Raw genomic sequence first — 25085 nt, 5'->3', positions numbered from 1 at the left:
TGGATCCACTTCCCTGTGAAGTCAGATTCTGCAAAGATTTGTTTTGAGTTTCCACATAGAAGCCATCCTCACAGACTTCGTGCGTAGCATCAAGTGTGTGAGGCACACTTGGCAGGTTCAAGATTTCCATTACTCCTTTTCCATTTTAATAATCTGCTATTTGCAATGTTGGTGAGAGATATTTTCAATATGATTTCTAATCTGACAGGAGCTCTTCAACCTGCAGAGGTTACAGCAAGGGCAGAATGAAGCTAAAAGCTCTAACAGAGCAAAAGAAAGTCCTTTTTTTTTTCTTTTTTCTTGGTGGGCCTCCTTCAGCTAAAGAAATGCTGTTTACTACAGCTGTAACTTTTTGAAAAGACCTTTAAAAGCAGAAAAATTATTATTTCTTTTTTACTTTCTTTAAATGACCTGTTTTCTCCTGTTACATTTAGGTGCTTTTATTTTGTAAAGCTCTGGGTCAAGCTGTACAACTGACTTTGTACACCTAGTACTGTACAGAACTGAGTGTACCAAGTACTCACACTGTTTTTAATGTCAAGTAAATGATGAGAGACTTAAAATAAATGCGTAGCCAAGGAAAGAATGATGAAAAAAAAAAAAAAAACACACAACAACAAAAACCTGCTAAGTGTCTCATGTTCCTGCAAACAGCCTCTTACAAGTAAGTTTCTATCAGTAGGCTTATGTTAGAGCCCTCTTCGGGGTGTATGCAGCAGAAATTTTGGGATAAGGAGGCAGAAGAGCACAAGAGGGCTTTGAGCTGGGAAAGGAGGTGCCCCTAGTTCTGAGCAACTTCAGAGAGATTTGAGAAGGTCTAAACACCCCCAAGCCCACAGTGCATCATTTAGTGACCACTAAACATACATGTTATTGACAAAACAATGTTCAGCTATCTTTCACGTGCATATAAAAATGGACATGTGGTTTTCCTGGAATAGGCAATAACGACAAAGTTGTTCTGGTCCATTGTCTGAGAAGCAATCAGGGACTCTTAAATCCTGTGGATAGTTCAGCTGTCATGCACATGGACCGGCCATGCTCAGGGAAAACAGAGATTTCCAGGAATTGTGGAGTGAGAAAACGAAAGCATGCAGCTGCGGTGGAGCTGCAGATGTCGCGGGCAAGAGACACCCAGTTTCCTCAGCCTGAGAGAAGAGCTGAAAGCATAAACAGCCCTTGGGGAATGAATCAGTTCCTCCTCCTCCTCCTCCTCCTTGCAGCGGCCTCCCATACATGAGCCCTGCAGCACACAGAGGCCACGACCCACACTGATGCCCTCCTTTGGAAAAGGGAGCCCACCCAAACCCACATCTTGAGACGAGGCCAGGGAGGGGTCGAAAGGAAACCAGCAGCCCCAGCGCTGGGGTTTTATAGCTTGTTTTTATTTTGATTATTTTAAACTGATCCCAAAGCTCCTGAGATCTGGGGCTTGTCCTGCCCCCTAGCCACTAGACTGGGTGTCCTGTCAGATGGGCACAAGGAGGTGTGTGGGACATGGTCACCCCCTGGTGAGGTCCCAGAGAGCTGGAGGTGGTTACTCTCCATCCCAGCCCCGTATAAAAAAAAAAAAAAAAATCATCTTCCTGAGGTACCATGATTTGGATTGTGGAAGAGCCCTGGAAGTTCTGGGCTGAGGGTTCTCGTGGGCCCCAGGACCCACACTGAGGCAGGGCCAGGCTGCTTCTGAACAGATCCCAGCCTGATGGCAGCAGTCAAAGCATCTCCTTACACCCACATTATTTCACAAATGCTGAGCCGTGAAACTAAATGACCTGAAAAATTTCATTTGGAAGAGAGAAAAAAAAAATAAAAATCAACAACAAACAAAACTATAAGAGAGAGGGTTACAGCAGTGAGAAAAAACGTGACATGCTGGCAACACCATGGTCCCTCCGTATCTACCACATACTCAGGGATCCACAGTTTAAAAGGAGCAATAATCTCTGATCTGTATTTTAAGGCAGTTAATAAGGGCTCAGGACAGAGAGGCCACCTATAGATCAGCGATGAATGCTGATATATGACTTGGCTCCTCCAGCCCCATTTCCTTGGCCTGCATATTATATAGTGATGATGCAACTCCCAACACATCCCTAATGATAGCCCTGTCATTACTCCAGCAGCATGGGACACCACCGCATCGATCTTAAAATTCATGAGAGAGATATGCCTGTGTCATCAAAGGTGCCAACTCTGGGGGCATTTAATCACGCGGATAAGCACTCTGATTTCAACAGGCCTTCAGAAAATGGCCAGTCTGCAGGATCAGGGGACTCCATTTCCTCAGCAGGATGTCAGAACTATATATCTGCCCAGGCACATAGCAGTCTGCTGGGCTTCCTCATGAAACTTCCTCCAGCATCACATTTACTGTTGGCTCTACCTTGCCAGAGACATCTATATCAACCAAAAATAATTCTTCTGCAGCCCAACAGCCACAGATTACTTGGCTGCAGCAGGTTGGATTTCAGTGGCTGCAATGGATTTACCTAAAAACACTACTACATCAGTCGAAGGTAATGCAGCCCTATGTATTTTATTCCTTGTGTACCCATCTAGCTTGCTGTCTGATCCCACTGGTCCTGATGTTTAGGCTTCCATTTTCCCTGCTAGGCAAGCACCATCCCAAGAAGCCAATAAGCCCCAGCTCAGCTAAGCCAAGACTCTGCTGAGAGCTGATGTCAGACTGTGCTGAGAGGGGATGTCAGAGCTGTCAGGAAGGTAAGGGCAAACGAGGCTCTCCAGAAACCTGTATCTTGGTGCCTTTCACACAAATTCATTACTTTATTTGTCAGTAAGTGTGAAATATACTCCAGCTCCATAGGTCTTGGCAAGGGACTGTTGACTTGAACAGAGTTCCTGTGGCAGCCAGCTGAGACCAGCACCAGGAATAGTGGGGGTTTTTGTCATGAAAACAGAAAGATTTACCTTTATTTACTTTTTGGTTTATGAGGCCCTACAAGTGCTTCAGACTTCAACACCTGCCTCTTCTTGTAGCTTGCCCTTTCATTAAATGGGATTTTCTTCTGCAGCCAGATATTCTACACTGGGAACCTGCTTCTTCTTCTTTTGTGGAAGTAGAAGTGTAAATCAACCTATGTAATTTTACTACATCTCCCTATACTTGGTCAACATTTCTCTTCATATGCAGTTTGGTGGAAGCATTTACTAGGTTAATGATTCTGTCTTTCCTTTAAATAAAATAAAATACACACAGAGAAGCTGACAGCTTTCTTTCTTAACTGCAAGGAAACTTGAGCAACGTGATCCAGCCCATGCTGAACCTCAGACTAGACAAAACAAAATCTGAGTCCTCTTATTAGTATTATATTATTTGAATGACAAACTCTTACAAACTCAGCCCTCAGCTTTGGCAGTGGTGGGTAGACCTATAAGCAGGACACACCCCATACACTGGTGATAGTGAGCACTGGTCAGAGAGAAGTGTTTTTACACTGTATGCTTATTCCTGCCTTGCTAGATCTCTGAAACCTTGCACCTGAACGGGTGATTACTCCCCATAACAGTTTTATTCTGGCACGCAGCCCTTGCAGCTGAGGAGATGAGACTATATCAGTCCCATGAGGAGCAGCACCCTACTCTGCAAATAGTACCCAGCAGCAGAATCCATCCCTCAGGGACTCTTTTCATTTAACTACTGGATGTCTCAGTCTGCCTCCCCATTCCCTTGACTGAGCTTCTATCTAAATCCTCATGCTGCTTCCAGTCCCAAAGCAGGAAAGTGGGAGAAGATGACAGCACCCTAATCAAGGGCCTAATAAAATATTGCTACTTCTACTACTACTAATAATATTAATAATATCAAAATAAGACAGAATGAAACTATTAATAATGATAAAATAGGCAGTAAGAGAAACTCATCACCTGGAAAAAAAAAATCTGAGTGATTAAAGGAGTGGTCCCCCCCTGCTCCAAACACACCTTTTTGAGGAGGTAACACACATAAAGCTTGTCAAGAATCTGGCTTGCAAATCAAAGTTAATACTACAACGCCCCCTCTTTAAATCACTGCAGATCCATCTGTGTAATGGCTCCTCAAGTGTAATTCCCTATTAAGAGGCTTTATCTGGAGAGATAAGCAGCTGGTTCCCATGTCACTAATTGCTGTCTGCTGTGATTTTAAAACATCTGCACCATTGTGCTCTTCATTTTCATATTCTAATCACCCTGAAACTTGAAAAAGGTACATCATTGATTGTTTCTGTGGGTTAATTAGTACACAGTCTCCTTGTAGAGACAATTTAAAGGCAGTCAGAACCTCAATCAGCAAGTTTGTTTTAAAAATTAATAACATCGGGATCGTCTGTGGGGACTGGCATCCACAGTGACACATCAGAGTGTGCTCTGGGGACATACCATCCTTTGTTATCTTCTTCACAGGCTGGAAATAAAATTGAAAAAGAAAATAAGAAAGAAGAAAGGCTTTCCTAAATGCACAATGTCACTTAAGATCAGGGTCTTGGGAAGTGCTCGCTCTTATCCCAGGGCCATCCCTGCCTCTCCAGCGAGAACAGATCTCATCAAAACACCGTATAATACCTCTGTGTGGTCTAGGAACTCCTAAGCCATTTTTGGTAACAATATTGCCATCTAGGATCTGGCATCTCATTGGAAATCTACAGGGTAGAGCTGTGACGCATGTGGGCTTTTGCTCCGCTGGCCACCTGAGCTGGGAAGACGCCGGATCTCCAGGTGTTGTCTCCAAGCCACGCAGAGGAGGATATTAGCTCAGGCACAGCACTCTGCTATGGCAGTGGTATTCCATGCAAAGTGGACCGTCCTCCATCCAGCATGCTCAGAGGAAACGCTGGCCTGAATTTGCACCAGCTTCAATTTAGGGTTATACTTGAAAGTACTCCAGACAATGCTAGTAACAGAACTTTAGTGCCCAGCAAGAGGTCAGCCTGAGATTCTCCAGACTGAATAAATAAATCTGCTGTCACTGCAGTGGGCACCTGCCTTCTGAAAAAGCATGCTCTGTTCTGGTCCTGAGCTCCTAAAAACTGGAGAATCTCCAAGTGATTTGTTCCTCCTGAAAAAGCTTTCCCTTCAGTTTCTGCCTCCTAGACATGCATGAACACATGTAACCAGAGAAGAAAACCCTTTGAGAGGAAGAAAAAAAAAGAGATTTCTAGCTCCAACACATGAATAAATAATCCTGGCTCGGCTCACGCTTTTGCTCAAAATTAAGCATTTCCTCTTGTTTCCCAATGGGACAGCTGTAAACTTCTCACTTGAAGGCTCTACTCAGAACGACGGGTTGGAGACATTTCATGTCTTTTGGTGAGTGCACTGAGCCTTCCCAGGGTAGAATTATTCTGTAAATAAAAGATGCCAAGTGAAGAAGGCAACAGATTCAGGCAAAATGTAAGTTGGGCCTGATGACCTAAAGGTTGAGCAGTCATTGGCATGAAGCGTGAGGTGTCTGTGATCCAATCAGGGCAGTCCATAATTGCAGGTGTCTGAAAGGGACTTAGGAATTTCTTCAGATCCTCAGTGACTTTAACTAAGGATGGCTACAAGGATGATACAAGCAGCATGTAACACTTGCTGGAACTACAAACAACAGTGATGTCTTTTGAGAAACTCCACTGAACCTAGTTCAGAACAGGTGTAGGGGTTTTCATTAAAAGTGAAACAGTAATGGGAGACACATCAGCAGGCACTAGTATAAAATTCATTGCTGTCATTCCAAAGCAAGGGATTTTCCAAAATATGCCAGATTTATCACTCCCAGGGTTTACTCCTTCCACAGCTCTCTGGGTCTCAAATAGCACAAAGCTCAAACACCACCACTCTCACAGGGGTGTGGATCACAAAATAACAGACAGGTTTGGGTTGGAGGAGACCTTAAAGATAATCTATTTCCAAACCCCCGTCTTTCATTTGACATAGAAAGAGAGGCAGGAATAAGCACGAGGTATCCTTGAGAGCACGAGGCAGCATGGAGTGGGCTAATTAAAGTCATGCAACACATCTTTGTGTCCATTCACCAAAAAAAACCATCCCAGACAGTGGTGTATGTTTTTTTCTGATTCTATCAACACAGAGAAACTGAAGTTCAGGCTTTTGCATTCTGACTGTTTTGAGAACACCTTCTCTAAAGCACTCGCCCTGAAGGAAAAGACAGAGCAATTCACAAAGATTACTGAAGGTAATCCATTCACGTGACTGCAAATTGTAATTTTTCATGCATTCTTGATAAAGTACCATGATTTTCTAAATATTTCGGAAACTCCAAAGTCATTAAAAATTCATTTTGCTACCAGCTTTTAACAGGATAATTTGCACACTGTTTCAATCTTCTGCGGTGTTTCAGATCTTTCCATTTTCCACCTACAGGGACTGAGCATTTTATAGAGGCAAAAAACAGCAACACGTTGAATTTATAAAGGTAGGATTTGGCGCTGCAGGCTGATCTCCTCCTTGCTTGTGGAATAGACCCATTGCTGCACATATTTTTTTTATCAAATGTTTAAACAACCCTGCTCTTTTCAAGGCTTTGTATTAAGCACTGAGTCTGGGAAAACTCTAAACAATGGGATTTTTCTGTCATCTCCAACAAAGAACCCATCATCACCGACATAACAATGCAGTTTAAATATCGTGTTTAACCATAACACTGTTTTGCCGCCTCGTTTTAGGCAGCTGGGAGAGAACAATTGGGCACCAGCTAAGGTGGACTACAATGGGATCATACAATTTCGCCCATTCAGCTTCTGAGATAACCCTGGTTAGGTCCTTGTTCGGCCTCAAGCCCGTGCACGGATTTTTAAGCAAACGTTCCAGACATTGTATCCACAAAGCCAGGGCTTGCAGAGCAAGACGCCTTTTTGCTAAGCTGTGCTTCCACTTGTTCAAAAGCTTTGCTAATGAACTTAACTGCGGCAGTGATATTAAGGTTTTATTATTTGTATATAAAACATGCCTCCATCCCTTCAGAAATGGTATAATTCTGTGGAGCTCAGCCTACTCTCCCCAGTGTGCACTGTGATGTTGCACATCCAGGTTTCCGTCTCACCCTGCTCTTTCATTTTGCTCTGTAACTTCAAGTTGTAGAGGGCAATGTATATCTGTACTTGACTCAGCCAAAATCAAAGAGCAGAAGGATCCCAAGACAGACTGGGACCTGCAGAAATGTGAGCAGTAAGGGGTATTAATCTCTGAAAGGTCTGTGGTGTTGTCCAGGATGTTAATGCTTCAGCACGTCTCAGATAGCTAAACTGGAAATAAGGATGTGAGCAGCTGTGCACTTTAAGTTTCTCCTATAATTTTTAAAAGCCTGCAGTGCTTAATTTGCATTGAAAGGTTTCTTTTATCCTTCATTTAATATAGGAATTGTGGCATTACCCTGAATACTATTTTTTTTTTTAAAAGGGATGGGCAAAATATAAATGGCATTTCCATCATGGCCAGTGATTCTTTCCACTAGAGTTAAATAATTTGATTATAAATTGAGTCCTTAAATGTCAAGGAGATGCTGAACTCACCTGAAAACAGGCATTTAGAGAAGCTCATAAAAGCTTTGAGCTGCAGTCAGTTAGCTCATCATTCTTTTGGCATGCACTTCATTTAGCAGTTACTGACCACCAGATTAATTCTTTCACAGCATCCTGATTGCAGCTGAGGTCTAGTATGAAGTATTGCATGTGCAACAGCACTAGCAAAAAGTCCAGAAATCTGCCAGAACATCTATCTGGCACAGCTAGCTTATAAACCTCGTGAAAATTTGTGGGACAGGTCAAATACACATCGTCCTCCATGGTCCTTCTTTAAGATCTGAGTCCTGTACCTAGAATTTAGTGAGGGCACCACCTGTGCCTTCAGCAAATTCACCATGAAAAGATGAACTTCAGTGTTCAGCAGCCAAATGTGGGAGGTTCATTACCTTTGGAAAATCTGCCTAAAGCGGTCATATGTGGTGAATTTCTGGCTCCACTGGGTATACACTGAAAAGTCACTGCACTCTCTGCAAAGACAGTGCTGTGTAGCACCCAGAGATGAGATGTAGTCTGGACTCTCCCCAAAAGCTGTATCAGACTGCAAAGTGGGATTCTTCTTTGTTTTAACCAGTGAAATAATTCCCTTCTGACAGAAGGGAATAGGAGCACACCCATCTTGCCTTGCACAGTGTGCAGTCCTTACGACAGCCCAAGCAGGCATGCAGTGGAACCTGTCCCATTTGCAAAAGACTCCAAGATGAGTGGGGTTTCACAAGCTTTATGCTCCAGTTTCCCTAAAACATTTCCCCTATTTTCACCACTGTGAGATAAAAAGTGATCCCTCTCCTCACTTCCCTACAACTGGTAGCAACCCCAGGAAGTGATAAGTGGGGAAATATCCTTGCACACATTGAAGTTGTCAAAGCATGGCAGACATCTCTGCTTCTGGTGCTCCTGGGACATGGTTGTTCAGGATTTAAGTCTTCAATCAGGTGATTTTACAGTCACAGAATCCTTAAGGAATGATGGAAGGCAGGTTTGAAGAAGGACACTCAGCAGTGCGCCAGGATATGTGTTGTGGGAATGCTAATGCCGAGCTGCAAGTCCTCTTTCAAGACCATGGAAGGGGTTATTTTGGGCGGCAGCAAAAACACACGTTGCCCTGGGTAAATCTCATTGCTCTCCTACAAGAACTAATTTTACCATCCCCTGTAATGATTCGGCTCTTCCACACAGATGTTTTTGCAGGTTCCCCACCACACGTGTAGCCAAGTCTAGCAGGCTAGCAACAGTGTGTAGGAGCAACAACAATAACAACAATAGAGTGACACAAAATGTCTCCCTGGTGATGCTAGGTGAGGTGATGAAGAGTGACACTGCATTTTTGGGACGTTTCTCTGCTTTTTCTGAATGACACGTATCTCTTCTTTGATGTTCTTCCCTCGTCTCTTCTTCCTCCCCTCCCTCCCCAGCTATGACAAAATCACCTTTACTAATAAACCTCCAGCTCGAATAGCAGGTTTTATTTAGTGTGCTATAAAAGCAGTCATTTCTCAGATCATAAAAGGGGCTCAACTGGGCTGCATCATTTTGCTGAAGCGAGTTTTCTGGTGGAGCGATTCTCCCTTCTAAACACCACACTCCTCCACTATCAGTATTTATGCACCAAAATAAAATGCAGTTCTCTGTATTTTATTAAGTGTGAATCTACAGAGGAAATCCATTTGGGAGCTGATCCCAAGATTTTATTGTCCCTTGATTTTTATACTTTCAAGACATTCTCAGCTGTTTTCACAACATCACCAGGCTAACTACTGTTTTATTAAGGTACACCAGCATCACTTTGAGGCCATGACCAAGTTTAGGTTTGTTTTCTATACACATAAATCAACAGAAGCACAGACCAGAAAAAGAAAGGGCAGGAGCAGTGGTCTAGAAAAGGTGATTGCAAAATACTCCAAGCATAGCTTAGTGCTTGAGTGACCTCCCAAACTCTCTAGCTTCTCACCTAACAAATCAGGTGTACAATTCAGCTTATGGAGTCCCCAGTCTTTCCCCTGTGAGGTTGAATATGTAGGTAAAAAGGCTTTGAATATAAATTCAGACCTGGGACTAGCATCCACAACTAAATTAGCATCAGCAGAGCATCCAGGTCAGAACTAGCCTATCTTATACTGAGAATCTGGTCTGGACAAACCCTTAAAACTCCTCAAGCAGTGCAGAAATCCAGTGATTTTTTTGCACACACTCCCCGTAGGAACGGAGACACTGAGACCAGACAGAGCAAAGGTGTGGTACCACCAGCACTTCAGAGCATTGTCCTTTTAATTGCCCTTGTTCTAGTAACTCACTTAAATACATTTCTTTGCTCTACACATGTTGACGCAGCAAAACCATTCCAAGCCCTGCTATTGCTTCCTCTTAAGTGCTGGCTGCACGCTCAAGTTGAGTAAGTCTATAAAAGTACTGGACACTGAAGATATAGTCTCCTGTCCAAGCAGCTTGGCAGAGAGGGTAAATCACAAAGAGCAGTACATGTTTTAGACCTCAAAGTGCATTTGTCCATTGCTAATGGGGGAGAGGTATGCCTCTTTCTTTTCAAAATGTACTTATTTTGAAGAGTTGGCACTGTGATAGCTGGCAGAAGGTAAGGGCTTCAAAGAGCTACTCGAGGAGAGAGAGGGAGATTGCTTAAAGCACCAGGTGAACCTGGTGTTAAAAGCATCTGAGATACGCATAAAAGGGCCTGAAAATATGTGGGACAAGAATGCCACGGGAGGTCCTTCAGTGCCACAGGAGGTCCTTCAGTTTGGCAGATACGCAGGGTTTGGAGCTGAAGCCAGGAAAGCTGAGATGAGAAACACGGTTCACAGTTTTAATAGGGTGTATAAATAATCATGAGAACAGCTTATCAGCAATGGGTTTTCTAGAACTGGAAGTTTCTTTTAATCAAGGCTGGGTGTTTTTCTAACTGATACGCATCAGTACACAACAGCTCTTGGACTTATAACAGAAACACATTTAGGCAAATCCTCTGGTATGAGTCATGCAGGAGGTTTGACTAAGGGGTTCTTTCTAGCCTTAAATCTGTGACTATACAACCTCTATATATCCTCCAGTGTTTTGTCCAACCTGGTGTCAAGCAATTCCAGCAATGTGTCTTCAGCCCCTTCTTCTGGGAGTCTATATCCCAGTGTAATAAATCTCACTCTTCACAGTCTCTTCTCTTTTCCCCTGGGATCATTTTCATTCCTAGACATACCTCAGATCTGGATTCATCCCAATTCTTTCATGGACCAAAGAGAATATTTCACATTTTTTAACAATTCCGTTCATTGCCATGTTCCCTGCTGCTGTAAAGTGGTGTTAGAAAGGGCCTTTCTACCTCGACAAACCCAGTGAGGTGTGGTTCTCTCTAGAACAAGGGTGGGCATCCTTGTACCACACGTGGTTCTGCAACTGTGAGTGATGCCAAAATCCACTGATTCGACACACTCAGGCTATCAGCATGGCATAGGAAAAGTCACTGTGATTTCTATTGTCATTCCACTACCCTGGCTGAGCAAGGACTTTTGAGAGGCAAATATATGTGAAATGTCCTTCCAGACTGACTCTGTCCTCACCAAATAGGTGAGATTTGACCCTGGCCCTTAAAAGAAGACACGAAGTCTCACCTTATCTGGATCTAAGCCTCACAGATCTCTAAAACACCACAAAATCAAAACATTCTGGACCTGACAACATGAAGAACCCTGGAGTCAGTTTTTGGGATTGGCTGCTTTATTGCATTGCTTTCCCCCTCCCCACTCCACACCCCGGTTTTAAATATAAAAGAACATATTGATTTGGTCTTTTCTGGTTTAAATTCCTCTGCTGTTCTGTAAGGTGCATCACAGTCTCAAAGCATGAGCCCAAATGCAAAGCTCTGAACAGCTGGAGACCTCTGCCTCAATCCAAACGTCCACCACACCACAGTTGGTGTTCTGGAGGTTGTTTTTGTGGGGGGGTTTGGGTGTGCTGGGAGGAAAAAGAGCAAAAACTAAAGTCTCAAACAACTGTACAAAAAGGTTGCATACACTGAAGTCACTGATGCAAAAACTATTCAGCGGCGGCTTCAAACATACTTAAAAAAAATACAAAAATCTATTGCACTCTAAGGAAAGCATTTAGGTATTACTCAATAGTTATTATGGCTTTTTGTGTGTTTTCCCCCTTTGTTTTGTTTTGCACTACACAATACACACAGTTCTGCATAGTCCCCCTTCAGGGATTTCTTTCAAGGATACACAGATATCTATTTTTCTGCTACCAGACAGAGCAACCTTCTGAAATCAGTGCAGATTCATCACCCACCCTGCACACGACCTTATCAGCACTAGCGATGGGTGGCCTCTGTGGAATTCTATGGAAAGGGCAAAGCTGGAAAATGTGCACTTTAAAGTGCCAGGGAATTTAGTTCAGTGTACAGCACTTGTAATTTCTGCTGGTGCAGACTGCTCAGCCTGTTATGGATATCTGAGAATATCGCTTTTTATCTGACTAGAGGCCATGAGATTTATTGTAGTAAATTATTTTTTCCTTTTTTTTTTTTTTTTTTTTCCCTTCTGGAATAGGTAATTGAGGGTGCCAATATCTCCATGCATAATATCTCCAGAGATGAAAAGAGAAATAAAGCTTCCTGACATTCCTTTTCCCACATGTAAGATATTTTGCATTTACTCTTACTAAGGCAGTATTTAAAGAGAAGGTAGTGCTGTGCTGGGTTTTGGTACAAAAGGAATGGCAAAACAAACAAACAAACAAACAAACAAAAAACAACAACAACAACAACAAAAACTGACAAGGACTCAAGACTGCAGCAGGAAATATTAGAAATTAAATTTTTAGTTTCCTCATCATATATGTTCCCATCTGGTGGCACCTAGTAGTAAATATATTCAGAACAGGCAATTGTTTCTGTTGGCTGGCAGGCCATTCTCCATCAAAACCCATGGATCTACATGCTGTAAAAATATTACTTCAATGAGTAAAAACAGTGTGGAAGAGGGGTATAAACCAAAGAGCAAGCAAGTGACCAAAGGTTTATTACATCTCTGCATCTTTCACACAAAGCTAAAATACCTTGTTGGTAACTAAAGTCTATCTTCAGTAAATCTCAAAGCACTTCATGAAAGAAGTAAGAGTCCTTATTCTGAACACTACAGATGGAAATACTAAGGTTCAGTGATCTGCCCAATTTGTCTTTCCATATTCCTTGACCAGGACCAACAGGAGAATTTCGTTTACCTCACTCTGACTTCTGCCGGTGCCCATGAAGGTTCCATGACCAGGGCCTTCCAAGGCATTTTACAATCCAGATGAACGTGACTTTGGATAAATGAGTGCCTGGCTGAAGTGCAAACAAACCGATCCTTTGCTGTTTGAGTCGGAAGGTGACACCTGAAGTGTCCGCAGGTAAACACAGACACAGCCGGAATTCCTGTTTGCCAAAGGACTAACAAAAATCTGTGTTTCAGCACAGCAGCACCTTGTCACAGCCAGTCACCTGGGACTTGAGGAAGTCTCATACATACAGGACTCTGATTTCTGTGCTGCAAACCCACAAGAGTGTTTTTTTCTTTTTTTTAAAGACTTTTAGCTTTGTGGAGGTATTAACAACGGATTATCCACGCATCTGCTGTGGCAGCACACGCAGGCCCTGTGTGGTGCCTATGTCTGTGTGTGAGTGTGTTGCCAGGCACTTAGTTTTAAAGAAGGGCTTTTAGTCTCTCACAGAATGAAACTTGGGGAAGATCCCCAGTCCTCCACCCTTGAGGTAATTACACCAGGAAAAGCTGTCCTGTCTGTCCACTTCTCATCAAGCAAAGCATGAGGTGGCAGGCAAGAAGTGACCTTGTGTTTGTGCTGCTCAGAGTCCCAGCAACCCACAGCAACTTAAATTAGAACATGTGCAGCATAATTAGATTTTCTCCCCTTGCAGACCTGTTGTGCTTCTCCTGTCAGAAAAGGAGGGGACACTTCAGATAGAGGCTTGAGCTCAGCAGGGCTGTTCGCTGCTCACGAGGGCTTTGCTTTGAGTGAGATGGGGGAGAGTCTGGGTCTAAAGCAAAGACTTTGTGCTTTAAGATCCTGCCCTACAGAAACAGTTTTTAGTCAGGAACCACAGAAAGTGAATCCTGGATTTGGAGACAAACTAAGAAATCCAAGTCAGGATTCAAACCCAGGTTTCCTATATTTGACTTGAGCTGTTACCCAGGTTGTAGCTTGGAGGGACCTGATCAGGTATGAGATCAGTTTTGCAATGGTCCCTATTAAGAACTGCAGGAACTGGGCCACCAGCCCCACCTGTAGAAAAGCTTGTTGCAGCTCATCAGTCAGAGCAGAGTATTCTCAGAGTGTGGCTCTGGCCACTAAACTCTGATCAACACCTGGTTTAGGATCCTGGTTTCACTCTACAGCCCATGAGGACTCCAGAGAGGACACCAGAGCAGGCTCTCTCACTCCACTGACTTCACAGGACACCTGAGAAGCTACTTCAGGCACCTAAACTAGATATCTGAAGGGAGGCAGGGTTAATAAAGCCCAATTTACCTCAGTGTATCGTCATGAACTTTTAACCCCTTTACTGCCACTCCATATCAGAATTTAAAGGGCTGAACTGTGCCTTTTCAAAAGTCTTTGGGAAAGATTTCCTGATGAATAAAATGTACAGAGGCTCAACCTGTTTCTGAAAAAAACCTTCAAGTTTTCCACCCTTTCTCTTTCTCTCTCTCTTTTTTTTTTAATTTTTTAAAAATTTATTTATTTTAAATTTTCCTTTTTTTCCTTTTTTTTTTTTTCTTTGGCATAGAGATCCTTGAATTTAATTGAAAACTCATTTCAATTAAAATAAATTGTGATTTGTTAGGGGTTGCCTAATGTCCTCCCTCCTTCCTGAAAACGAGAATTTTTACCATCAAGTTATAACCCACCATCAAGTTATAACACCATAAAGTCTTAATTTGAAAAACTATTCTTTCCTTTTTGAGGCAAACCATGGAGGAGCAGATATCACAATCTCTACCTTTTCTTCATTGCTACTAGGTTTTGTAAACAAAAACAAAGACAAACTTACTTACACAATTGAATTTAAACCCAAGTTTGAGTTTGGGTTTGTTTTTTTTTTTTTTTTTTTGATAAGTTAACAGAGGTTAACATTTCCTTGCACTCCCTCTGAGAATACCACAGTATAAAAATGGGAGCAAAAATCAGAGCAAATCTCCTAACAGATTTAAACTGGTCATGCTGTTCAGATGACAACACTTTTAGCTTCTTGTTCAGACCTTTATTCAGTGTCTTGAGGTTTGCTCATCAGTAAAATCTCAAGTTATGGATATTTTGTTAACCACATGGTAGCACAGCCGACCACAGCAAGAATGCAACTCAAACAGCTGCCCATGGAGCAGCACCATCACCTGCCTCTGAGCATCCTTTTCTTCTGCTTCTTCAGTAGGTTATTTCCCACAAGAGCACCTCTGGACCATTTGTGGTCCTTCCAGAGAGGATTGATCACATCAGCACACCTTTAATGAGCAGTGCATTATTCAGCCCTCTAAGCCAAGGTGCAGATGATGACTGTGAGACTATAAAGGCTTTCCTCTGCTGAGGTTAAATGTGGTTTGAGGTAGGTGTTCTCTGCTGTAGATGTGTTTTCGACCCTCGGTCACTGCTCCCCTGGCTTACAGGCTCAGCAGAGGGGAAAAAAAGTATATAATTATAAAAATACTAGGGAGAGAGCACTGCATGGTGTCAGACATCAAACCTGGGGACTAGGAGTCTCCCCACGAGTGGGGTCAGTGTATTTTGACCACTCAGATGCTGGACCAAGTTTTGGCATCCTTTGGAGCACCAACACACTCTCTTTGTTCTTTCACTCACCAATTTATCCTTCCTGTCACTTCCAGCTATTTTACCCAGAAAAAACCCTTCAGAACTTTGATAGTAAGAATGGTCCAACTGATCTAGGATTTTAGAAATGATTGTTTTGTTCTTGTATCTGTCACTGACTTTGGCATTCCCTGGTCTTTGAGATGTTCAGGGACAGTCTTCTGCGGCGTGATTATTGGGCAATACTGAGCCATGAATTTGGCAGAGGCTTCAACTAGTATTATATAAATCATGATTTAAGTAAAGAAGATGTTTCAGAGGATTTTTTTTCAAATTCTAGAAGAGGCCCTCCTGAAGTGAGGATGTCTGCACAATTTCCTCAAAGGAACACAGACTGGAAAACATTAAAATGACAAAAACTTTGCATGAAACTCATTAAATTTTGACCAGCTTGGTTTACTGTCTTCCCTGAAGACCCTGTACCATCACAAAAGAAAAAAAAAAAGGAACACCTTCCCAGTAAAATAAGGGGATCAGGCCTCCCAGTTTAGGCTCCAGTGATCTGATTTCCATTCCTATCAGGGTAGCAACCTCAAGACCCAGGCGAGATACCTTTCTCCCACTGGCAGATTAGGCCAGCAGCAGACAAGGTGCAAAGTCTACCTGAAGGGTGTGCTTATACCTACTTGTTTATCTGGGCAAGCAGCAAAATCTAACACAAAAGTGCTTTTTTGTTAGTGAACCGAAGGAACAGAGCTAAAACCTTTCCCTCCCAACCGCTACATCCTGACGGGAAAGAAGCAAAGCCTGGCCCTTCCAGGAGGGCGAGGCTTAGCGCAGGACTTAGCGAGGGAGCCTCAGAGGCATCAGAGCAGCACAAAACGCCTTCTGAAGCACACAGGGGTCATGGGTGCCTGTTTAAATTCTCTGCCCACGCTGCGGTAACACGCGCAGCAAACAAAGCCAGGCTGCTCTCTAACAATCTCGTCTCGGAACCAGCGTCAGCTTGGGGAATATAGCTCTGCAGAGCCTCGGTGTAACTCAAACGAAAACATGGAGGTTACTAGGGATACGAGGAGACTCATGGAGCAATTAAATAACCAACAGACACACACACCCACACACGCAGCCCTCATTTACTCAAAACCCTGACAGTTGTTTATTGAGAAGTAGGTGTTGACGGTTCACTTGTCTTGGATGGATTTCTCCCGGAATAAACACCAGTGCTTTCAAAGTGCCTGATCCCATTTTCTCGTAAAAGAAAAAAGCTTAAAAAAAGGGAAAAAAAAAAACCTTTAAAAACCCCACAAATGCTATATACAGGGTGGGTGTCATTACTGCTGTGTGCTGTGGAGAGGGGACTCCATGTATGGGAAAAGATTCAGCTGCAAGAGTGTTTTGGAAAATGAAGAGTTATTTCGCAATAGGCCGTGACATCTCCCTTGGAGAAAACTTGCCCAGATTCTGCAGATTGCTCTGCAGATGGAAAAGGGACAATGTCTGATTGCATTATACTCTCAGATAAAGTCAAGTTTGACTCGGTCTAGAAACTTTCCCTCCCCAGGAGGCCAAAATTCAGCACTGAAGGCATCTATCCTTCTTTAAGCTGATCTTTATATTCAAGTGCAGGTGCAATCAATAATATCAGTGCAATCTCCATTGTAAAACAGAGCCCATTGAATGCCAAAAGGCTGAGCAAAATTCCCCTTCTCAGTCCCAGCACTGTGCTATCAACAGCTGAAGAGACTTTTCACAACACAAATGGGAGGAAAAGGATGAAATGAAAGGATATTCAAGCTTAATATTAGAACCTGCTGACAGCAAGATGTATTAAGTCATAGGGCAGCCCACAAATGCAACAGGAAACCCACTTTTTGAACACTTAGGACTGGAAAAACTTATAGAGAATAGAGAAAATGTTACAGGGAGCAACTGTGCAATGATAGAAAAGGAGACATCACCTTTCCCATTCTTCCCTTCCATGTTTCAGCAGAAATCCCATAGTTTCTGCCACTTAGAGAATGTTATTGCATATGGTGAAAACAAGGTTACTCTGATACAGGTCTGAGAAATTTTTGATGGTCAGAAGGGGCAAAACCAAAGATGAGAAAGGGTGGTTTTCAGTAACCACACTTTGCTGCTGGACCTGCTCATCAATGTGCATATGAGCCCACATTTATTTACCAGTTTCTGACACAGCTAAGAACCTTATAGGATCCCACTCCTGAATTTCCTTGTGTTAGAACTGTAGGCTTATTAATCCAGGGCATTATCTATGTTTGCACTATCAAAGCCTGTAGCAAGAATCACAGAGTCACAGAATGGTTTGGGTTGAAAGAGATCTTAAAGCTCATCTCATTCCAAACCCCTGTCATGGGCAAGGACACCTTCCACTAGACCAGGTTGCTCAGAGCCCCATCCAATCTGTCACTGAACACTTCCAGACATGGGGCATCCATGTGATTCTTCTCTCCTCACTCTTTTACTTGACTCCAAGTGATTTTAAAACCACTCCTATCCATACATAATTTCTGGGAGATGTCCATTAGCAAAACCACCTGAAAATACTTCTTTTGAAGGTATAATTAAAAACTCTTGCATGGTAAAATTTAACCTTGGGGTCTGAAACAATTTTGTGGGGTTGCTGCTGGGTTTGACATACCCCCTGACTTACCAGACAAAGCAATCAAGCAAATAACCCACCTCACACACACGCTTAAACAGTCCTTACACACTTGCTGTGTGTATTTTCTCCAGGGGCCCTTTAGATGCTGTTTTGTACACAGGGCAGCGTGTGATTTCAGTGGTGTGAAATAAAGAGGTTAGTGCCATGGAAAAAGTTCCAAACACAGAAAATACTGCTCGAGATTCATAAATAATTAAACAGGGTGCATTTAAAACATGAGCCATTAAGAACAACCTTTGTGGGGGGGGGGGGGAAGAAAAAAAAAGAAACTGTAGGATGCAAGTTAATCTTTCATAAGGCAAACCTTCAGATGGTTGCTTCTTCACGGGCACTTCACAGTGTTGATTCCTTTTGAACCAAGCATTCATACAAACAAGCATTTTGACAATCCCACCAGGATGCTCATCCTCTGTGTTCAGAGGGAGATTTATAAAGATCACAAGGCAGGATTGTGAATATAATGATCCCAGGGATTAGCCTTTCTTCCAGTTATGGTAGGGCAGTCCTCTGGATCTGTCTGAAATCAGAGAGGGGGCTCTTGACTGTGAGCCAGTGTGTGGCTTTCTTCTCACTGCCCCTGTCCCTTCCCCACCTACTCTCATCTGCTTGCAATACTTTAAATGCTTAGTAGCTTAAAACAGTCATGTGCTGGCTATCACCCTTCCTGCCAAGGAAAATGAAGGAATCTCCATTAAGAGTAAGTGAACTGTTGCTCTCCATCAGAGTGGATCTACTACTGGCAAGTGCCGTCTAAGTATTGATAAAGGAGCTTATTTAACCTTCTGGAAAATCAAGCCCAAAGGATAAAGAAAAGGTCATTCAGAGGAAAGACGATTTTGTGATTAAAACACCGGATAGGTATTTAGAAAACCCCTTGTTTCCTCTCATTTTCTTGTACCCTCTTTGCCTTTTAGCAAGGAATTTGACCATCGACAGTCAAAACACCAGAAGAGACCATCTCTTGTTTTGGCATCTAGAAATGGCTGTAGCCTGTGAGGTTCGAGGAGTGAGACCCACCTATCACAGTGACTGCCATGACAGGGCTCAGGTTTAGTTCAGGTCTTCTCAGACTGTCTGAATACAGTAGAGACACACAAATTTAACTGAATTAGCTCCTTTAACCCCTTGCATCCAAGGACTAAAGGAAAGGGCAATAACATCATAAAAGTAGGTGAAACAGTATCACTTGCATAAGGAGAGAAAATCAGCATGCAGGAGGAACAGTGCACTACCTGACATTATTTCCCCAAATTTTTATTCATGTGAACTTTTAAGCAGTCACATCGCTTTACAGAAAATATATAGTAAGTATATGTAATAAATGACTTGAAGCCTGTCATAAAGACAGTACACTAGCAAAGACAAGAACCTGAAAGATCTCACGATGAGGTTGTGAGCGTGGCCTCGTTTCAGTCCATTTCTGCAAACAGATTAATGGTAGAGGCTTTAATTACATGGTCACATACTGCTCTTTTCTGCAAGGCCCCTGCTTCACCAAGTGCCAGTGAGACATTTTAATTCCTGTAACTTTATAGCACATTAATCATGGGTGATGAGGCCATGAATCAGTTATGCAAGTCATTCCAAATACATACTGATGAAATCTGCAAACCATCACCACCCACCACGCATACTCTGATTATCCACCTGTGTTATGGATGAACTATTTTGGGATTGTTTCAAACAGTTCTGGGGATGTTTGCTGTTTTTTCAGTAGCACAGGGATATCTGACCCACCATTCCCATAGTATCATGTGCCTCAGCTTCCATGTGGTCATCTGTGAAAGGCCCATTAAGGAAAATATGTCACAGTGTAACATTTAATGCCTTCAAGTGGTGACCTGGGGCAACATTCTGAGTGGAAAAAACCCCTACCATAGTATCTTTAAACACAAGTTATGTCAAACTACAGATATAGTTAACCCTTTATGTGGTGTTACTGAGCCCCAATTTGTGTGATTCATTTAAAAAAATAAGCTCTGTGACAGTGTAATATGACTGGAAAAAAATCTCCTCTGTACAAGGTAGAATGTTACTCACTACAATTTTACAACTATGTCTTTACAAACAACATGGTCAAGATTTGGACTTTTTGTTGGTTTTTTGATTTTTTTTTTAATTTTTTATACTTGTTACTGGGTAGGTACAAGGAGCTCTTTTTAGGAACAGTAGATGAAGTAATAAAAAGGCAAAGACAAGTAGATTTACAGTATTGAATTTCTATTTGTCACACAAAGACATGTATGCAGGTCGTTCCAGCTATTGGTGTTACCCTTTCTTGCTAGTGGCTTGAAATCCACCACTCACCAAGTCATAAATATTACATTTGGAAAGACCTCTCAGGCCACTCAAGTCACCCTCTCGCAATAGGTACAGTGGTCCCTACTGAACATTCACAAGCATAATTCAATTTTGCCATCAGAAGGGTCATTTGCCTCCTAATTACCATGGAAAGAATGCAACAGACCACTGACTCTTCACCACAACACATACATTATTTCCCAGTATACTCCAATATATGGACACATAAATTGTGCTTGTCTGTTTAGTTCACTGCTAAAATAGCCCAGTCACGAGTATGTTGTCCAATAAACCCCAGAGCTGACAAAGAGTCTCAAGCAAGAAACCCCTTCCTGTGTTTTAAGGTAAAATTTCAAAGAGAGAGCCAACAGCAGCTTTTCTTTCAAGAGTACTGATAGCTAAAATAATTTCCTTTCAAAAATTCTGTTGCACTAGGATTTTAGAGGAGGAGGAAATAAGAAACAGTGGCTTTGAAGTAATTCATCTCAGAGAAAGAAATTAGATCAGGGTTCATATTTTACAGTGATTTACATCTTGTGCAACCCCATTACATTTAATGGGACTACTGAAGGTCTGTGTCAACAAGGAATGTGACTCTTCAGGTTTAAGTGCTGTGATTCATGGACTGGTTTGCAGTGGTCTCTGTTTTTTATGATAAGACTTTATCTCCAAGGACTCTGATAGAGACTTCAGATTTTGGTGGGGTTTTTTTTGTGGGTTTTTTGTTTGGGGCTTTTTTTGGGGGGGTGGGGGAGGGGGGGAGAGGGGGAAGTGTTGTTTTCCCTTTGTTTGCTTCTTCAGGAATATTCAAGGGGATAATCCAGTTTGTCAGATGCCCACATTTCACGTCTTTTGCTGTCACACTTATTCCAAAGGGAGTACCTGGACTCTTGGCATGTATACTGCCATGTTTGTTGATGGCACCCCTCTTTATTATGGATCATAAAGAATATAAAGCATTCAGAAGGGAGCAGTACTGCCTGAAAGTGAAAACCATAGGCCAAGGCCAAGAGAGGCAGTATTTTATAAATACATATAGTGATATTCTCCCTCTTAACTTCTATTTGTTTTTCTTCCTTTTCCTTTTTTTTTTTTTTTTTTTATCCTACTGAAATGAGCAAAGATGGGTTTATATTTCTTTTCTTTTTCCTGTAAAGATTTATAATATGAAGTTACTACCATGGGTGAACCAGAGTTGCTACACAGCTTTTGATGCTGTTGAAACAACAGACTGCATAAATCCAGAATACTATTGAATGAAATAATTTTGGTGCCTTTTGCCATTTCCCAGGAGAGTGGTTATAGCATAATGAATATTTAACATTTCTGTTCTATTTTTATTAGAGTTTGCAGCACCTTATAAACTGCAAGGAGCACTTACTGCTTTGTCCCACATATGTAGTTTTCCTGGCTTGGAGTGTAAACAGTTGGACACCATTTAGAAACTATTCTGAAAAGGGAAGAATACTCTAGCAAAATCACTTCAGGTTAAATATATGAACAATGCTGTGGGATACTTTGTAACTGTAATTTCCAAGGAAGACCACAAGCACATTTTTCACCTGAAATGCAATACAGAAGCCCCACCCCCACCCAGGAGTTTCCACTGAAAAGGAAGAAAGAATAAATCTATAAAGTCACTTGTGTTTCATGCAGCAACTAATGCATGTAGGAAACAGATATTTAACTCTCCACCAGTTTATTCTGAAGGGGCAGGTGAATTTACAGCGGAATATTCCAAAGGAGACTACGCTCAAGTCACGCTGGCACAGAAGCGTTTTCTATTTGAGATACTCTCCTGGCAGGTGCTGGAAGCTCTGTGTCCTTTCTCTAGGTGCACAGACTATGCAGGAGTAAGAAGAAATCTAATCTGGGGAACTCTAAATTAAGGCTTGCCTACACTTTGTTCTTAGGTTAGGCTCCTAAATTTGTTTTTGTCCAGCTACGACTATTGCCACGCAAAATCCTATTTCACAGAAGTTAATTTGTATTTTGAACTTACAATTCCTTGCCCATAATAAGACTTAAAGGTTGGACTCAATGTTCTCAAGAGTTTTTTTCCAACCTTTATGATTCTGTGATAAGCAGACAGATACTACCTTTTTGGTGTACCACTGCAGAAGACTGTGGATATCTCCTCACAACCTGAGTGTTCACTGCCTTTCACAACAGAAGTCAGATACTACAGGCTTGATGGAAAGACTTTTTTTTGGCCCCCAAACTGGACATCAGCTCATTAAAACCAGGCAGAAGAACCCCCAGACCAAACTCCAAGGCTTGAAGCACTGGTGTGTCCCTTCCCATGTCAAATGGCGAGTGCTTTGGATCATGTCACACCATTTACCCACCACCTTCCTGAGTACGTGTCAAAAAGACCTTCGAGGTTCAGGCTGAATCTCCTGCCCTCTGACTGGGGGTAGGACCAGAGCCTTCAGCTACTCTGCAGTTTGGTTCACCCGTCCTTTATTAATGGTTTCCCTTTCTCCCCGCTGATACCTCCCAGTGCGAGCACAGAACCCCCAGCAAGCTCCGTGACCCCTGCAGAGCCGGGAAGGGGGGAAGAGAGGAGAGGAGAGGAGAGTTTAGAAGTGGGTTTGATCTACTTCACAGACACTGACCACACAGTGAAACAAACAGCTGCACAGAAGACAAAGAAGGTCTGAGAACGGAAACCAATATATTCTGCAAGCCGGGAGCGGTTAAATGCGATGAAGAGCCACAACAGCTGACGGGGAGGGAGCTGGGAGCAGCAGGAGGGAGCGCCCAGTCACATGCGCTGGGCATATTATCATTTTTCAATACTCACATTAAGAACAAGAAAACCACAAAGTTTCATAACTCGTCATTTAGTGTGAAGAGGGAGAAGAAGCAAAAAAAAGAAAACAAAAAACAAAGGGAAAAAAAGAGCAAAAAAACAACAAAGCAGAACTACCAATGTTAAAAGAGGAATAATAAAAACATCTCTGAACCACAGAGAACTGCAAGGTGACCTTCTGACAAAATCTGGGGTGAGCAACCCATCTCTTGTCTTCAGATGTCATTCATTTCCTAGCTCACTCTTTGCAGAGGAAGGACAAAAGGCAGTTTCTTGAGTCGGCTGCAGGAAGATGAACAGAACAAGGACTTTCTGTTTGTACTTCTGCGTTCCTCTTTTTAAAATAATAACAGTGAACAGTGTGATCAGAACTGACTGCCTGGGGTATTTTTGCCTTTCTGTTTTTAGTGCTCGTCCCTCCCCACTGAGCGAAGGATACATGCAAACAAGTGGAGGGTTTGCACTGAAGAGACTGGATGGGTGGAAACAGCCAAAATGATTGCACACCCATCAGTTCACACACAAGCACTGCCAAGTGCCTGGAGTACACAGTCCAAAAAAGAGAACAGCACATTGTGTTCCCTTGCACCAGTTTAACTTCTCTCTGTCATAGCCACTTGTTGAAATAATTGTTCCTATTTAAGATATAGATCTGATTTTTCTCATAACCTTCCCTTGATCTCTTATAATAGTCTTAGTTCCTAGATCTCAGGAACTCCTAAGTGCCAAGATCTTTGATGGTATTTAGGTGTGGAGGTGCTCTTGGAAATGATGAAAATGAGGATGTCATTTGGTCTAGGTCACCCATCCCGTGAAGGGATAATGTTGTAATCCCATTCATACCTCCCAAATTCCAGTCCCTTCTTCTGCAAATTGCTGTCATCTTAAAAAAATATATGTATGTGTAATAAGATATAACTGTCATGTCTCATAGTATAAGCCAAACACTGAACGGAGGCAGTGGATAAAAGCTATTTTTCTTATGATCAAATTATGTTTACTATTATTGTCTACTATGTGGCTTCTTGCATGCTCCTTTGAAGCATCTGGTGTTGGCTACAGTCAGTAATTGGAAACTTGAAACAAGACAATAACAAGACTTTGACTGATGTAACAGTTCCTATGTTCTAATGTTTAAAAAGTCGCAAGAGTTAAAAACAAACAACTCATTTACTCAGTATTAATATCTAGGAAGCTTTCCTGAGGGAATGAAGGCTAGCTTTTATTGAATTCAAGTTTTCATCATCAATAACAGAAAAGGTTTTATATCCTCATATGCTCATTACAACACTAACTTTCTGAATATGAACCCATTCATTTAGTGATGAAATAAAATTCTCTGACACTGCTCCCAGCTCTGTCCTCCAGTTGCAGCAGGGACTCTGGACATAAGGCAGCCAGCTGAGAATTTTGAGACAGTGTTAAGCATCTCCTGGACTATGGAAAATATTCTGCATCTCCCAATATGGGGTTAGCACTTCATAGACATATGCACCACCATGGGATAAAAGCTATTATTACCCCTTAGAAAAGGTTTCTCACATTAGGGTAGCAATGATGCACCTGAGTCATAAGAGTAGTTAGCAATTAGAAAACATCTCAACTCATAAAGAAGTGGAGGTGCAAATCTCCATGAGCATGTTGGTGTCTTCAGGATGAGTAGATGTGGTGCTTAGGGACAGTTTAGGGTGGACTTGGCAGTGTTAGGTTTGTGATTGCACTTGTTGAACTTAAAGACCTTTTCCAGCCTAAATGATCTAATGATTCTATGATTCAAAGATATCAACTTCTGGAACTACTCTTTGAAGAGGGGCAGTGATGTTTTAATATCCTCAAGCCAGCTAATGAATCTCACCAACTTTTGTCAATTTGCCCTTTTGTTGGAAGAGCGGTATAACCTCCGTGACTAAAACTGTGAGTTTAGAAACAAACAAAAAATTAAAAGATATTT

The 25085-nt window shown here is 42.2% G+C and overlaps 1 protein-coding gene across 4 annotated transcripts in view; it reads right to left on the bottom strand.

The window, feature by feature from the left end:
• Positions 1-25085, bottom strand: part of SETBP1 (SET binding protein 1) — a 264688-nt gene that overhangs the window by 78796 nt on the left and 160807 nt on the right. The gene's annotated exons all lie outside the window — the stretch shown is intronic.

The sequence above is a fragment of the Empidonax traillii genome, unplaced genomic scaffold (assembly GCF_003031625.1).
Source record: "Empidonax traillii isolate 1590-97213 ecotype Southwest subspecies unplaced genomic scaffold, ASM303162v1 scaffold10:size5872457, whole genome shotgun sequence".
Classification (NCBI taxonomy): Eukaryota; Metazoa; Chordata; class Aves; order Passeriformes; family Tyrannidae; genus Empidonax; species Empidonax traillii.
The sequence above is the reverse complement of the archived record's forward strand: the minus strand, read 5'-3'. Positions and strand labels throughout refer to the sequence as shown.